Source organism: Notothenia rossii, assembly GCF_949606895.1.
Source record: "Notothenia rossii genome assembly, chromosome: 1".
Classification (NCBI taxonomy): domain Eukaryota; kingdom Metazoa; phylum Chordata; class Actinopteri; order Perciformes; family Nototheniidae; genus Notothenia; species Notothenia rossii.
The window spans coordinates 47,057,613-47,076,283 of record NC_136912.1 but is presented as its reverse complement, the minus strand read 5'-3'; the positions used below and the strand labels follow the sequence as shown (position 1 = coordinate 47,076,283).

The 18,671-nt window shown below is 39.8% G+C and overlaps 1 protein-coding gene across 5 annotated transcripts in view; it reads right to left on the bottom strand.

The window, feature by feature from the left end:
* The window catches only part of tenm3 (teneurin transmembrane protein 3), a 690,209-nt gene that overhangs the window by 427,954 nt on the left and 243,584 nt on the right, over positions 1-18,671 (bottom strand). For 2 of the 5 annotated variants that reach the window (XM_079656343.1, XM_079656344.1), the window contains exon 1: positions 14,830-15,503. The exons of 1 other annotated variant lie outside the window; for it this stretch is intronic. The gene's annotated coding sequence lies outside the window, so the exon portion shown is untranslated. Of the gene's footprint in view, positions 1-14,829; positions 15,505-18,671 lie in introns of those variants that run through there. 2 more of the 5 variants (XM_079656341.1, XM_079656340.1) reach the window with 2 other exon arrangements.

Below are 18,671 nucleotides of genomic sequence, written 5' to 3'. Positions count from 1 at the left end.
CAAACGGTGCTGCTATCGGTATATGTGTTACGTCTACTTCCTTATCCGGTTTGAGACCCCTCTGATTGGCCACTGTAAATGCCACTCGTCATCTCTCTCAACAGTGCTGTTGTGAGACTCCCGCAGGCATGGCGGACAGAGCGAAGCACTCTGTGCACTTTAAAAAAATGTAGTGGCGATAGTGCAAGGTGCAATCTATGTACTCAATTAGTTGCTTGCAAAGGGGGTAACACAAGCAACTTAATGAAGCATTTGCAAACGAGACACTCATTGAATCTAAAACGGTGCTAGCAATACTGCTAGTGCTAATAGTGCTAGTGGGCTTCAGTCGGATTATGGCTAGAAAGGATCCGTCTAGTGTACATATGACGTCACGTTCTCGTTGTAACTCTCGTTGTAATTGGAGCGGCTCGGAAACACATCTACAGCAGTAACATGATGCAACATACACATTAATGCAGCAGCAATATTAATAGAGAAACATCAGACATAATAGTAAAACACTGCAAGTGAACATTTTATTGCACCAGGAGCTATCTTGGGACTTTTACTGCGACAACGTTGACTTGCCTGTGAATAAAAAATAAACCATAGTGTTGGTGATCTACAGTGTTGTCATTCTTCTTTGAACACCAGCAAGACCGCTAACACCCTATTTCAACAATCACACTCCCTGTAATTGACATAATTAATAGATAGTTTAGCTTCTCATCATCATTTGCTGAGGCCCACTGATGTTAAAGAGCAACTTCCAGGTGAAAGACACCTGTGAATAAATGTCTAGGAAAATGATGAATATACTAGATTTTCAAAAAAATATACAGAAATATACACTACAGTGACATCTGGCGTCGTTTTTGTAAGAAATGTTCACTTCCGCATAGAAAAGCCTCGGCACGTGACCTCCCGCGTGTGACGTAACACGGGGGACACAAGGGGGAGAGCGGCCGGTGTAACGTATTAATAAACATGGATCCCAATGCTAGTTTCGACACAGAAGAAGTTGAACATGAATATTCAAATGCATGTGACGGACCACAACCTTATAATTATGAGCCTGCTAGGCGTCCAAGAGACCAGGAGCAGCCAATGATTAGAAGAAATAACGGCCATCGGAGAGAAATTGAGCTGTGGTGTGAGGAGAACCAGTGCAACTAATGCAACTCCACACTATGTCTTACGTTGCCGTGTACCGGAGGGGGGAGAGAGAGAGAGCAGCGAGGGGGGGGGAGAGAGAGAGCAGCGAAGGGGTGGGGGGAGATAAGAAATACGGTTTCCTGATAAAGCTGTGGAGAGTATGTGCTGCAGGGAGGTGGATGCACAACGCACCCAGGAACGAACGCTAGCTCCGGTCCTTTTTACTGTGGACTCGATGTCCTGACAGGCTGGTATTTGTGCAACCTGCACAAACACAATACTGCACCATGATTACAAATGGTGAAATACAATGTAAAACTACCGAAAAATACCAGCTCCTTCAAACACAACCGCTCTACTCAACGCAACTCTACTATACCCGCGGTCAGAGAGCGGAGATGTGTCCCCTTTGTGATGTAATATGACGCGTTTGACGTATGACCTTAAAAAAAAGCCGTTTTTAAGAGCAGAGCTCAAAATTGCTCCTTTCCCTCTGAATTCCTGCCCTTGTGTCTCGTAAAACATATCAAATCCTGCATTCACTTTTTTAATTGAATTTTTCAAACAAGTTTAAGTATAAATGTAGAAAAAATAAAAACCTGCAAGATGCTCTTTAACGATCGTAACTGAAAGGCTGCCTGCCAAACTTAAACATTCAGCCACGTGACATTCAGCCAAACTCTCGCGAGAGTTTTACACAAGACGGATCCTTTCTAGCCATAACCCTTCAGTCGCGCCGTGTGTAAATGTGACCTGAGCGAAGGCTCGCAGGCAGGTTAAGTGCTGCGCACGGGTAATATGTTTTGTTTACCTGAGTGAAGTCTTGCAGGCAGATCGCCTTGTCTTTTTTTAGTTTATTAACACTGACAGTGTATTAATGTGAGCTCCTACACCTATAATAATTTGACCTTTCATTGGATGCTTTATAAACCAGTTAAACTTACAGATGTCATTGCGAATTGGAAAACTGCATTTAAATATGGTTAAAGGTCAACGTTTCAATGTATGGTTCAGCAATTGTTGGTCGTTTACTAGGCATTGACATATTTTAAGCTCAAATACGTTGTTCTGTGTTTAAACCTTCAGACACATTTTGACGTGTTTCAGTTCAGCACATCATTTATTTTGTGATGATTTAAAAGTACAATCCAGAATAATATACGTACTCGCCTTTATCTTTTTGCCATCTTAGCCTTTTGACCAATTTCTTCATATCATAGTTTTGCTTGATGTCACTGTAGGACAATGTTTCAGGATCTCTTGTCGAGCTAGGTTGTCAGTTTGAAATGTCTGGATGAAGATGTAAATGATTTACAAATGTTAAAAAAAAATGCCTCTTTTCACCCTCTGTCTGAGGGAAAACCCCAACGAGCGAGCCAGGCCCCTTTAAGTTATTTTATTTATTTGTGTCTGCTTCTGAAAAGCTAATGTATAAGTTATACTGTTATTTCTGCAAGAAAATAACAACACAATTAGTGTTTAATCTTCACACCTTGTATTCATGTCTTTAATTTTGAGCACCAAATTATTGAAAAGTATCGATAAGAGTATCGAAAAATACCGATACCGATAAGCAGTACCGGTACCGGTATCGATAAAATCCTTACGATACCCATCCCTACAACAGTGGACTTGAGCATGTAAATAAACCTGTGTGTACGGCCCTATGTGTACCAGTGGTCGCGTCAACCCCCCCCTCCTTGACAGTTCACGAGCGTGCTCTACGCTGAGATAGTCCTTTACCTCACTGAGCTTCTCAGTCTGACAGGAGAGGACTTTCCCTTCACCTTGTTGTGTAAACAGCTTCTTATATCCGTTATGCAGCTATCTAACCAGATGCTAAGTGACAACAACAATCCCTGGCACCGGTGTGCCCTCTCTCTCTCGCTCGCTCAATCACACTAAATGCACGTGTGCCACAGACACACAGAGCCGAGCTTGAATGAAACACAGAGACCCAGCAGTACTTGTACTGTACTGTAGCATATTATTTTCGAATCAATCATTTTTAAATTATGAATCGCACATGTAAAAAGAAAAAGACACATATGTGGTGTCACAATGCCTTCGGGGTGCGATGGTTATCCTAGGGGGAGCTGCAGGACCCCTTAGCGCCCCCCTGGCGCCGCCTATGGTTATGACGGACAACGTAAAGGTCTAATGCCACCACTGATGTGTACTGCAAAAAAATAAAATTTCTTGAGGAAAAAAAAGTACTGGAGTGTTGTTCCAGTGTGATCAGTCACATACATGGAAACACAAGCAGCAGTGGTGTCACCATGCCTTAATCTGAACTCATAATATCATGGAGCACATCTTTGCTTGGCGAGAAGAACTACACTGCCGTCCTCCCTGTAAGTGTGACACTTAAATGATGATGTTTGAAGGAAAAATAAAGATATCTATAAATATATATTCATGTGTGCAGGTAGTTATGTGATTCTCTAAAACAGATGTCCAGAACATTTTGTAAAGGGGATAATCAAGACGTTTTTAAATAATATATGAACTATATAACAAAATAATTCACTATATTGTTGGATTGGAATTAATGGTCTATTTTTGTCAGTTTCTGCATAGTCTGGGGTTATGTTGGCAGAAGGAGAAAGACATTAACAATCTATTTTAAATATTTGTTTAAATGTCGCAAGGGATATCGTCATAGCAATATTCAACAGTGTTATCATATAAGTGTTCCTGATATCGTGCAGCCCTACTGTAGACAAGATGATGAGAACAATTAGAAAGCTATAATTGATACTTGCCTCATCCATGCTAAGCCTCTCATAGCTGTTCACTGGAAAATGTAAGTGAGGCCGCGCGATGTCTTCCTGCCTCTCTTTGGAGAAAATAACTTACACTCTTAAAGGAAAGGGGCATTTCATTCTATTTGGGAACCTTTCATGCATTTTCTGAAGAATGTGGATATGTAAACTTGCTGGTTAAAATAAAACTAAATAAAACATCACTAAGTCATACGATACCGCCACTCAAGCTACAGCCCACAAAGAGATTAAAGCAAAAAGAGAGCCTGCAGTTTGCCTGCACACACACACACTCACACCCACACACACACCTCCCCCCGCACACACACCCACACACACCCACACACAAACACACACACACACACACCCACACACACCCATGCACACACGCACACTCACACCCACACACACACACACACACACCCACACACACACACACGCACGCACGCACGCACGCACGCACGCACACACGCACACACACCAAACACACGCACACACAAACACACACACACCCACACTAGGGCTGCACGATATATATCGTGTCGTGACGATAATCGCGATATGCACATGCGCGATATTCACATCACAGGACGTGATGATTTTTTTTTTTTTTTTAGGACTTGCGATATTAAGTAGGCAAATTAACTCAAACACGTTATGTTACAATTATTTTGCTGCTTGCTACAAAAGGAAAACTTGCACTGCTATCACGTCAGGGGTACTTGAGTGAGTGACATGCAGGCTCTGCATGCACAGCAAACCGCCAATCACCAGTGTAGGTTACAAAGAAACGCGTTACTGTAACGCAACTACTTTTTGCGGTAACTAATAGCGTTACTGGTTACCTATTCCCATCAAGTAACGCCGTTATAGTTACTGTGATTTAAATGGGTGCGTTACTGCGTTACATTATGTGATGGAACTGAACCGAATCTCCCTGCGGATGTAACTTACAGGCGAATACAGCGATGTCCTCTCACAGTACCATGGAAAAGTGAAAGTGACCAGAGAGGAGTGATGATTGGTAAACGCGGGGTAACATTTCAGGGTAAGCCAATCAGGGTCTTGCCTTATGGGGAAAATACACACACACGAACACTTGCTAATGCTAACACACACACACACACACACACACACACACACACACACACACACACAAACACGGCAACGCTCACCACCAGCACACACACACACAATGGCATATGCAAGTATCAGCAAGAGCAGCAGCGCATTTGCAACTTGGAGATATAACCACTACTAACGAGTTAGTCCCAACACTGACTACAAGTGCACTAATTAGAACTTGATTGTTGAGGCTACAATAAAGATGCCTGTCAAAATGTCTAAACATATCTTTTTGTGTTTTATTGTTCCACTACATTTCATAATGATAATTGCTACAATGATGGGGAGTTGTCTTTTCTCTTACTGTGCCACAGAACAACACAACACTTGTATTTGTATTGTTATTATTTTGAAAGTAAAGTAACTTGTTACTAGTTACTTTTATAATTTAGTAACTAATAAAGTAACTAGTTACTTTTGAGAGCAGTGACTATAACTATTACTAGTTACTTTTTAAAAGTAACTTGGCCAACACTGCCAATCACAATCAAATCTCCAAAGCAAACGGACCCTGTGATTAAAGGTAAAAACACTGAATAAAGTAGTTTCATGCGTTTCTCCAGGGCAGTTCGGCGCTGCTAACCGAGCTAGCTCAGCTTGTTGCTCTGATAATACATATCGCAGGGGGGGGGGGGGAAATCGCAATGTCAGTTTTTTCCAATATCGTGCAGCCCTAACCCCCCCCCCCCCACACACACACACACACATACACACACACACACACACACACACACACACACACACACACACACACACACACACACACACACACACACACACACACACACACACACACACACTCTCTGTGCTCCACACAGTAAAACATGATGAGGTGACATTGGGCTATACAAATAAATTGAGTTGAATGAGTGCTCTGCAGTCACAACTGAGAGGTACTGTCAAAACAGCAGAATGGACTCACACACAAGATGAAGTAGGAAGTTTAATGATAAGATCCCTCCTGAATGACCCATAATGCACCTGTTGGTCAGCGAGCATTGCTGGTGTGTCAAGGAAACGATATTAAAACGTGTGTCTGATTGACTTTTTCCATACAAAAATTCCATCATCTTATCCTTGAAACTACAAGACGTTAGACGACATTCTTCTAACAAAATCTTCAGTCTCGTTCATGTGCACTTGATAGTTTTACATTTGCCCAACTTCTATTTTGGAACGCATAATTAATGAATAATTAGTAAATTATTTAAAAAACAGCCTTTGAATATCCAATAAACACATTATTCTGCACAGTGATAAAGGGAGCGGGACTTTAGGGTCTGTCTGCTCAGGCAGCAAAATATGAATTACTATTATTATTTTACACCTTTTCAATTTACCTATCCTTCACCAATTCACTCTCTCTCTCACCCACACACTTGATTTCAAGATTTAATTGTCAATCTGCAACACAGGTTGCACAGCAAAGCAGTTGTCCATTCACGCTACATGACAGCATTACCTAACCTGAAGTGCATTTTTTGAACTTGCATCATATGATATAAATATTTATTTCCCAGTCTTTTATTTATGTATTATTCTTTAATGTAATGTAACTTTCCCTGATAGAAGCAGTGGAGTGAAGGACAGCAGAGCCATGACGGCTGCTGATGTCCACATCAGAGAGGAGAGCGGGGGACGGATGAAAGCAGAGGTTAGAGTGTTCTCTGAAATGAACATGTACGTTCAAGCTGGTTCTCACTGTTCATCCTTTTTGCACTTGAGTACTTCGCCGGAGCATGGTGGGATTTTAGACAAGCACAGTACAGTACACACACACACTAGTGTGTAAGCCTGGCTGAGCACCAATGAGCCTGAGTTTAATGTAACCAACCAGGCAGCAAGAGGCACACACCACCAAAGTGCGGCAACACACTGCATTACAGTGTGTGTGTGTGTGTGTGTGTGTGTGTGTGTGTGTGTGTGTGTGTGTGTGTGTGTGTGTGTGTGTGTGTGTGTGTGTGTGTGTGTGTGTGTGTGTGTGTGTGTGTGTGTGTGTGTGTGTGTGTGTGTGTGTGTGTGTGTGTGTGTGTGTGTGTGTGTGTGTGTGTGTGTGTGTGTGTGTGAATGCTAATGTAACCAGCCAGCCAGCTAGAGACGCACACTTTGAGTGCAGGGTGGCAATGACCTTTTAACACAGTAATACACACACAGACATTGTGGTTGTATGGTGCTTTTCTGCATGGCTGGTTACATTTTAAATCTGTGTGTTTTAGTTGTTAGAACATATACACATGCAAATACACAAATAGCTCCAGATATTTTTGAGTGATATTTTTTAATTAATTAAAAAAAACTTTAAAAACAAAGCAGGAGACACACATATATAATGACAAATGATATTGATGTTGCTTTGCAATGTCCGTAAAGCAGTTGATTCTAGTTTATTTTTGAATCTATGTTCAATGTGTGAGCCTGGTCAAAAGAAATTCTCATTGCCTTGCAAATGACAATATGTTTGGTTGTTATTCTGCAAACTTGAAAGTCAACTTAAAAGTCAAATAGTTCAAATATGGTATATACAGTAATTGCAGTGTGAACCTGGAAATGGAATTGTTGTAGAACTTGAAGGACGTAACACTGATCTAATATCTGTAAAATTGCAGATTTATTTATATCTTATTTTACATTTGTTTGGGCTCCAGTATTTCTCTTGAGTGTACTGTAGCGATGTGCAGAGAGGGAGCTGTACCCAGCATGCTATTAGAAGCGCCAAGGTGGTCGTCGCATGAATGGATATACAGACAGACAGACAGACAGAATAAGGGGTCACTATTCCAGATCATTTAAAGTGTGTAATACCAATTTAGCGCTTCATCAGGCCACCATTTATCTCATGCCCCCCGATATCTGTGCTACCAAAGTATCGGCTCTCATTACATTCCTGATACAGACTGAGACTCCTTCCATTTTAATCAAATAAAGGGAAAATTCTATGGGTATTGTTTCCTAATTGGTTGATATATTATGTGTCCCAAACGTAATGAAGAGTTTTTCTAAATCAGTTAATGGGTAATAATTATTACATATTATTATTATATAAGCAAACGGTTAGTACAATTGTTTCTTTACATATTCTGCAACATCCTTTATTTTATATTATTCACATTACGTGTTTCTTGCTATACTTCAATCACAGGCAAATATTTTACAATAACAGCTGCTATACCAATATGGCATAATGATAATCACAAACAATATATGAATGTGGAGTATATCTAGGCACATTTCTATCTATTGTGGCCCAACAAAAATCTGATACAGGAATTCACTATAATCTGTACCAGAAACAACTGGAAAGTATCATATAATCCAGGGGTCGGCAACCCGCGGCCCTCGAGCCGCATGCGGCCCTTTAAGCCCTCTGCTCTGGCTCCGTTGAGCTTAGACAACAATAAGAAGGAAATAAAATAAAAGTATTTGTAGGACTATTTATATTTTGTTGCACGGTTGAAAATGTTTCGTATCTTGTATTTTGAGGTGATACTGTGACACATAAATAAAAAACAAAACGGTTTTAATTAGGTCAACTAAAATATGCGTCACATCCTGCTACGGTCCCGCGTGAGCGCCTTTTCTTGGAGGCGCTCTCGCGGGGACCCCCGGCTCGATGAGCGAACTATGGATAAATCAAAGAAAAGTACCGGAGGAACACAGGATTTAATTCTGCGTGGACAGAGTGCTATGCTTTCACAGCAAACGATGTTGGTTTACCGGTATGTTTGATATGTAGAGAGAAGTTGTCAAAGGTGCTGCAGCTTTTACGTATCGAGGAACAACAAGGGAGAGGAAGACAGCTGACGATCTTCAGTCATAATTCAATGGGGTATGTAATTTATTTCAGAAAACACTTTTTGTTATATTCCATGGAATGCTCTTAACGTCCCGATAGCACTGAATATATTAAATGCTTTGACAATAAATACATACAGAAATTAATCTCTGGAAGCCGTAGCGTTGTAAAAAGCACGACCAATCATTTTAGCCGACCCGGCTAAAGTAACTGGATGGCCTACCTGCCTGTCAGCCTTCCATCTGTGCACAAATGTATCTCGTGCCCTCATTGATGATGCACGTTCGTGTGTGTTGGAGGAGGGACTCTGTAAGAAAGTCTGAAGGAAGAGGCCATTTTTTTCCGGTTGTGTATTTTCAAATTCTAGCGCACTCGAGCTGGTTTCTCCATTCTTACCTACCCTACCTTTAACTCTTTTTAGGGTGCAGCTATATGTTTTATTTATTTCAAAGTGGGCACATTTTAATAATATATTTTTCCCCTTCAAATGTGCAGAGGACTCGCCAAGTGCTGTGTTTAATTTATTTTAAAGTAGGCCTTTGTATTATTTGTAATTCTCCTTATAGGAGTTCTTTGTTTCTTATTAGAGGTTAACAGTTGTATATAATGTAATAAATAGCCTAATAAATGCAAAAAAACTGTAGTTTTTGTCTGATATAACAATAAATACAACTTTATTAGCTATCAAGCTATGAAATATGTTTTGCGGCTCCAGACAAAAAATGTTTTGGGAAAAAGGAGCAAAATTGCTTTTTTGGTCAAAAAGGTTGCAGACCCCTGATATAATCAAATGTCTGTGTCTATAAGCCTCTTTAGTTCAGAAAAAATAAGCCGTAAGTTGCAAATATTATATAGAAATATTCCTGTTGTATTGCTGTAATGTCCTCTCTGTTTAGAAATGATTTAACAAAAAATGTTTTTACTTTGATTATGTATGAGGTCATTTTGGTAGTATAATTGCCTTAAATTGTCCCTGTATTGGCAGTAAACTTTCAAAATATCAGAATATAGTTTTAACGAGTCAATCGGAAGGTTTCCATTTAAGTCCTCACATTGACTGAATATGTATTGTGGACTGGTACCTGGAGAGGGGACGGTTCACCATAAGGGCGCTGCTGAGGTGCCGTGAGCAAGGCACCGGAACCCGATGCACTGTATAAAAGTTGCAAACCGCTACGAACACTGGGATGGGTGAAATGCAGAGTCACAATTCTAATGTGTGTGCAGTGCTTTGTACATGTGTGTCATTTTAAGTTGATTCAATGTGAAACCTAATTCCTATTATCCATCATAAAACAGCTTCTGATGTAAGTCAACAGAGTGGGGGGTTGCATCTAATGCAATTTAAATGTGTTTAAACACCCCATACAATCTAAAGTTGCAGAGACTTCAACTTTGTATTAATTCAGTATATAATGAATATTCATCCAATAAAGTCCTTTCACTGTCTCACACACACACAGACATACATGTATACAACATGTATATACACACGTACACACACACACATTCTATTTGTTTATACAATGTGCTAAATACAACTGTTTCATTAAACCAATGCCAATAAAAACAATTATGTAGCCTATTTAGAAGTTCCTCTCAATTAAAATATACCTGACTTGGAATATAATTGACGGTAATACTTGGGTTCGATGACTAGATGACATTATTAGTATTTTAGAAACAGCTATACGCATTGAGGCTTTTGATGTGGATTTGAGACTGTATTCTATGCATTGCCATGTACTCAGGAACCCGCTGACAGTTGAATACTGTGCTAAACGCGTCACTATGGACACAAACAGGGTTAGAGCATATGGGCTATAAAACTCAAAACAAATACTAATAATAATTAAAGAGGAAATAAGGAATTTCATAAAATGATCATTTTAACATCAAGCTGTCACAATTGAGGAATTCTTAACAGAATCACAAAATAGAAACATGGTAGTGTCTGCGGCAGCAACCCTCACCAAACTGTGATCAAAACATGGGGTTCATACCGGATTTTAGAGAATATTTAGCCGTGGTATAACACACACACACACACACACACACACACACACACACACACACGCACTGCTGTTGGACAAAGGACCCATTTATGAAGCTCCAGGTAGCTTTCATCAGCTGGATCTTCAGTCTGAGCACTCCCTGGACAATACACACAAACACACACACACTATGTGGATACATTTTCAGTTTGAGGGCTCTCATGGTAATTATTGAATATATACACACACACACACCCACACACACACCCCCCCACACACACACACACACACACACACACACACACACACACACACACACACACACACACACACACACACACACACACACACACACAGCAGAATCAGCCCACAAGGCCCATAGTGCACAGAGAACGACACACACAGCATACATTTAAGCCCTAACAGACTCATGCAACCACTCAGACACATTCGCGCAGACACACACACTAGCCCAGTGTTATCATGCAGTGAAAAGTGTGTTTGTGTGTGTAGGTTGTTGCTGTCTGTCTCTTGCTGGTTGACTGGTTGTGTTAACACATCAAAGTCACACCTGCATACACATTTAGTACACACAGTGTTTATTAATAAATGGATGGCAGAGAATACATAACTCTGACAAATGCAAAATCAATCAAATCATGATTGGTCAAATAATGCCATAAAAAAAATGGCACTTAAAGAGTTTAGTCCATTTGAAACTAATACACCAGCACTTACAATGGTTTGACTTATTTGAAGCATATATACCTGCACTTGTCTTGTTGTTCTGAGTGTGTTAATGCATTTATTATAAGACGATATGGATAAAAGCGCCAGCTAAATTAAATGTCATGAAATTGTGTGTGTAAGAAAATGCCAATTTATTCAAATCAAATAACGGACACTTTAAAACGTAATGATTCAACAAATTATCCTAAAGTTGCTTTAACCTACCAGTTACATGTACAAACAACAACACAACGAAATAGCATTCAGGATACTAGAATATGTAGTGAAACAAATATGACATGGGATTGTGAAAGAAAATCCCTTCATTGTGGCGTATCTTAATTTACGTGAAACGTATATGGTGTGTAAGAGTTCCACTTTGAAGGTTATCAGCACCTTCCTCCATTGTGCATTTTTAAGTGGAACAATCTTAACTTGAGAAGAAAAAAGGAGACGCTAATGAGATATTTAAAATCTAAATGTCCTTGATTTATAACTTCCCACAACTACCTGAACTCAGCAAAACCTGCAGACCTTTCAAATCCAATTGTGCAAGAACAGAGCAAGAATAAAAGTGGGCAGGAGTTCACTGAGATGTGTTACCTACCCTGTACAGCTGTTCCAGTGTATTTTATATTGAAAACTGTTTTGAAACAGATGGCAGCATAGCGGGCAGGGGAAATGCTTTCAATGCTCTCAGACCTGAATTTCCATATCAAAATAATTCTGTTGCACATAAAAAAGTATAAATTGGTATGTACCGTTAACTGAAAGAGGGGACATTCACTAGCATCTACCCGTCTGTCATCTATTATATTAAACCTGGAAAGGCCTTTTACAATTGTTTCAAACCCAAAATATTTGTAACACTAGCAGCACAGAAATTATACCAAAAATGTGATTAATTCACAATGTGCACATTTATTATATGTGCGGGCCGTCTGTGAAACTACCAGCGGCGTACAGTTCATGCTCTGTCCAAACACACCTTCCTCTGCAGCCTAGGTGTTAAAACTCAGGACCCTAACCTTCCATTTACCTTGCTAACAGTACAGATTTGGAAAAGCGGTACCACTAAATATCCCTTTCACTAACATGGCTTCACTAGCTGTGCTCTGGACGGGAGGGAGGAACATGACCTCAGGCAATGCTATCAATTTGCTGTTGCACTACAAAAATAAGTGAGGAATCCAAAATAACATATCCACTCTGAGATCACTGTAACAAGATTACATATTGTAAATCTAAAGTAAATCTCAACGTATGTGTATTTTATATGAGCAGCAATTATGCAACAACATCTATACAAGCAGGCCTCGCCAGCCTACCTCATCATGAGTTTAATGAGCAGAACAAACCTTTCATTCACTATTTATTACAACTTGCAGTGCAAAAGCAGCTAGAAACAGATTATGTGATTTAAAGGTCATATTGATTTATATCTTTAAATGTTTTTATATTTTAGTCAAGGTCACTCAAACACCCTTCACATTGGCATTACTTTACTGACACTCACACTGTTGTACGCTGACTAAAGAAGCTGCATGTCTGAGTAATAACGCTGCAATTATCGTAACACTTTTTAACAAAGAGTGGGAAAAAGATAATGTTATCTGTCAAAGAGTGAAGGGATAAGACCAACAACAGCTCTCCTATTACAACACACAGAGAAGAAAGCAAGGCAGGAGAAAACACTTGTCTGAAGTACAAGGTTGAAGCAGTTCACAAATGAGGTGACAGAAAAACCAAAGGCTGAGTGCATGTGTACAAACACCAAAGACACCTGTTTTTACATCAAGGCAACTCATATTATAACAAGTATTACGAGTTTACTTTTAAAAACAAGAAATGATCCACAAACACACACACACGCACGCACGCACGCACGCACTCACACACACACACACACACGCACGCACGCACACACACACACACACACACGCACGCACTCACACGCACGCGCACACACACACACACACAGACACACACACACACACACACACACACCACACACACACACACACACACACACACACACACACACACACACACACACACACACACACACACACACCTATCACTGAGTTTGTCCCAGAGAATGTCCCACAGGATAAATGCAGGCACTCTCATTTCAGAGAACCAGAACCAGGTTAAACTGCAAACTGTCTCAACTATTATTTGCCAAAGTGTTTTGAAAGTAAGTGCGTCATCACTCAGAGGTGGAACAGCTTAATGCTTAGTGTTATTTAATTCACGAGCAATTGCTCCAATTACAGACAGCAGGTGAATAACAGTTTAATAATAGGTTTCACAATCACCTCCAACGGAATATATCTCCACTTCTAAAATTCAGTACTACCGTTGTAGTCTTGAATTTAAATAAATACAAGTAGGTGTTGGTGTTATAAATGGTGTTTACAAATTCGGAGATGGTCCTATGAAAACACAACATTTAGTAAAAAGGGAGCCACTTGTATTATATTTAAATTAATTTATTCATTTGTTAATCCTACATAACTCAGAAAATAGTTTTCTTTCTTTTTCTTTTTCTTACTCGGCACACTCCGAAACCAGCACCCACCCCCACTGCTCCCTCATACCTGCCCTTCCCATTAGCCTCCATAGGAGAGCCTGATACTGTAATACAAGAGCTACTCTGTGAAATGATTCTGCTTGATTGGTGGACTATACGACTTTTAAACTAATTTCAGAATCAGTCTACAATTTCGTGCTCAATGTTTACATTATAACACTTCAATAAAAATACAGACACGACCGAAAAAAGCGTTGTGAACGTACAGGATTCACAACGCCAGGGTCGCAATTTAAAATAACTGGATTTATTTTAGTCCTGCTTAACGGCTACGGTTACGTGCATAGAGAATTACGATACAATATAGGCTACGTTATACATTAAAGTAATGATGTTTAAATCGGCATATGCTTATGTTATGAGCGCTAAGCCGTGTTAAATACAATCATTTGTTTCTATAACAGGTTCTAACTGCTGGCTCGTGCGCTCATCTAGTTGTCCAACACGGAGAAGAAAACAAGCGATCCTATTAGAAAAGTAACAATAGCAATAAAGGGCCGTTTGCTTTTTGTGTTGTTGTATAATTAAAATGCAGTTTAAAGACATGCCGAGCAGCAGTGATCTCCCATGTTAACGGAGAGAAAGGCAGAGTGGTGGATCCGACCCAGCGGTAATGAACCCGGGACAGCCTAGCTGCTGTTCCAGTAAACGGTGTGTCTGTTGCTCGTGTTCAGTGTTTCTGGGCTATCCTACCTGTTCGTCCCGGTGTGGAGGACCCTCCTCTCCCACTTCACCAGCTCCGCCGTGCAGCCAGTAATTCTTTTCCACTTTTTTCCACAAAAAAACTTGTTCAGCTTGTCGAAGTAAATATTAACGGAGAAATTGACATAAAAGAAAACGCATTCAGAACACTGTGTTTGTATTTTCACTACTTTACTCACGTTTCTAAACGGTTTATTCCCAAATTGTTTAATTCCAAAGGCGGAAAAGGGGTGTGTTTGTTTTTCTTCCCGTCGTGTGTGTCATTTTAAATTACACTGTGTTAGTTAAAGGCAGGCTCGAGGACACTACATCCACGACAGCACGGCGCGCGGCTGTCAGAACAACGCACACGTGAAATGAACGAAGTGTCGGTGTGAAGAAAACGGAATGGTGGGTGTCTCTACAGCGGAAACTACATCTGAACTGACAGGGACTCAATCAAACCCTGGTGTTTTCCGTCCGTGGCGTCCTTTTCATTGAGAAAGTAAACGTCTCAGAGTGACACACCTTTCATCTCTGTCCTCGCGCTGTCCCGGCAAAAGTAATAACAGTCAGTGAGAGCAAGAGAGCGCGCGCCGGTAAAACGGAGACAAGAGACTGGCCTGAGTGTGAGCCGGCGCGAGCTCATCTCCTCGCGGTAAAAGATGATGATACGCCAAGCGAGGCAGAAACGGAATGGGGGGATCCCTGCTGCGTCCAATCCTGATGCTCTACCACTGTGCGTGTGCGTGTGCGTGTGCGTGTGTGTGTGTGTCTGTGTGTGCGCGCGTGTGTGTGTGTGTGTGTGTGTTTTATGTGTGTGTGTGTGTGTGTGTGTGTGTGTGTGTGTGTGTGTGTGTTTGTGTGTGTGTGTGTGTGTGTGTGTGTGTGTGTGCGTGTGTGTGTGAGAGACTTTGAACTGCATGCCCTGATTGTGGCAGGTGGCGGCAGAAGCGAGAGCCGCACGAGGACATGGTAAGCAGCAAAGCAAAAAATAAGATGTTATAAAAGTGATACATATATATATATATATATATATATATATATATAACATTGTTTACAAGTTAATTATCTTCCAGTAGCCTAAGTGTGCATGTGCTGCACTGAAAAACTGAAAACGTTGACTTTAACAAATGTTTTATGTCAACAGATTTCACACAACTGTATTAGGTTAGTTGAAAGCAATACTTTTAAGTTGCACCAAATGGTTTTTTAATTATTGCTTTCCACAACTCAACCTTTCAGTTTTTGCAGTGTGTCATTGTCAGTGCACAGTCAAACTGAGTTACTATTTCAGCATACATGCCTACAAAAAGTTTTTCTGCCTACTGAAAGAGTCAGAGTCAGTATTGCATTTTAATACAGAGGGAATACTGCTGATTCAGTCAACAGAGAGAATAATTTAAATCCCTTGAAATATTATTCAGTCACTCAGAATGACTGCTTTAAAATACAGACGAGCATTGATCTCTATAACCCTTTAAATGATTGTGGTGATTATTGTTTGTATGCTTCTATCAATGTTTGTATGACTGCTTATTATGTATTAGTTAACTTCACAGAGAAAAGCCATGCAACATTCCCTTGTTCCTGATTCTGATCCTGTATTTCTGTCTCGGATAAACGTTGTGCAGGAGACTGGAGTGTGAACCCTCAGATTCAGCCTCAGTGTGTAGGCTACTTCATGTTGCGTTCGGGTGTTAATGATGTGGATGAACAAGAAGGCTTCTGTCGTGAATAGTTCCTCACGCTTTGCTTTCTACCTACATTCAGCATTAAATTAAGTATTCTTCTGAAATAAATGAACAAAAGAACAATGTCTAGGGTGTGTTACCATTTGGTTTTGGTCAATATGGAAGGCATAATAAATGTACATCCAAACAAAATATATTTATCAAAAAAAAAAGATGGGAAAGAAAACAGTGAGGTGCGGAAGACAGCTCAGTTAAAGGTGTATGAACTTGTTCAGTGAGCACTGCAGTGCAGATAAACTAACTGAGCAAATGATTACATTATAAAGATAATAATGTGTGTACATCCAGTATAAACACTCAAATATGATAATTATTATAATATTTACATTGTAATAACATTGTAAAATTGTGGTGTAGCACTAAATATCACAGATACTTGATGAGTAGACTTTTGAGAGTCTACTTCCAAATTGTATGAGTGGTCAGGAAAATATGAAATTTTATTTTCTATTAAAATCAACTACAGCAGTCCTGTAATAAATGCTGTGTGAAAGTTAAAGTGTGTCAGAGGAGAACATATTAATTGTTCAATAGACTGCTGTGAGAGTGGACTTGATCATGTCCCCCCCCCCATGTGCTCCCTTTATGGGCTCCCTTTGTGGCGTTCACTAATTGGTGAGCGAGTTGTGCAGGAGAGAAACGGGTTAGACGCAGCAAACTAATACATTGTAGAGGATGGAGTTTACTGAGTTTTTACGCCTTTGGATTAACTGTGTTTATTAATGAAAACAAAGTGAGATAATATTTTATCTGTTAGTTCATATTGTTAAGCTGAGAAACCTCCAGCAGTTATGTTAATGTAACATTTGATTTAATAGTTCTTAAAGGTTCACATTTCATGCACATTCTCATCAAGGCTTTGACTGAAGTGTTAGATAAAGTATGTGACATTTGCCGTTTCCAAGCTAAATGCCTCCTCGTTTATGTAAGAGTAAAATGTTTGCACAGCTACTGTTGCTGTATTGTAGCAGAGTTATTTATGATACAGTATGTTATTTCAGGACAATTTATGTGATGTCAATTCTGTTCAAGACTCTTTCTCAGTCATTACACTAACAAGTAAAGCATCAGCGGAGCAACACACTGACTATTTTATGTATGTTGCGTTGTTATTGTGCTGCTAATGCATTACCGCATACACATTATTGTTCTGGATTTTGAAAAAGGCTAATGAAAAAGTAGGCCATGTTAACAACACTTTCCACTTATCTCAATGATGCAAACGAAGACCAAGTTAACATTTACGTTGTTTCTTTCAATCTCTTTTGTATTAACTGCTAACAGTGTGTTCTTTCTTCATACTGCATAATCATTTTGATGTATGTGAGATTTATCAGAGATTTCTGGTCGTACAAAATACGAATGGTATTGGACAAGCCCAGACTTGTGATGGGATGTCAGTAATAGCCTCTGAACTGAATGGTGTGAATACTAAATTAAGAGTGTTGTTTCAGAGGACAATGATATGCACAACAAATGCATGCCATCCTGCCAACACTACAAACTGAAACACTGTGTGGCAAACAAACCTCAAGAATAAAGCTGGAATTATTTTTTTACGTATTCTCAACACATGTTAGTCTGCCTCTCGATACTTCCCTAACCTGCGATGTAGCCCATCTGTTCCCTCTGAACATGTAACTCTTCCAAGGCAACCCACCAATATATGGTTTTATTTATAAAAAGGCTCAGTTATTTCCTTAAATAGATGGGCACGATTATCTAAGCAAACATGATTCAATGCACTCATAGTGGACTACTTTCAGCAGCGGACTAATACAAAATATAAATACAGTATGTGTGTTGATGGTTATAAAGGAAGATGTCCCCAAGTGCAGCATTGTGTCTCACTGATGTGTGTTGAACAGTTTTGGACAACAATGGATCTGTATGACACAGATCTGAATAAATATTAGTAGATATATTCATTGTTGCTTTTGATGGATTTGTTGGCTGTAATCTCACAGGCCTTATTATTTAGGCGGAACCTTTTCCAAAATAATAAGCCAAGCTTTAACTAAAACCAGCCAAAATACAAAATGAAGAATTATTAAAATAATCTACTCTTGTTTATTGACAGAACCTTGAAAAATGAAAACC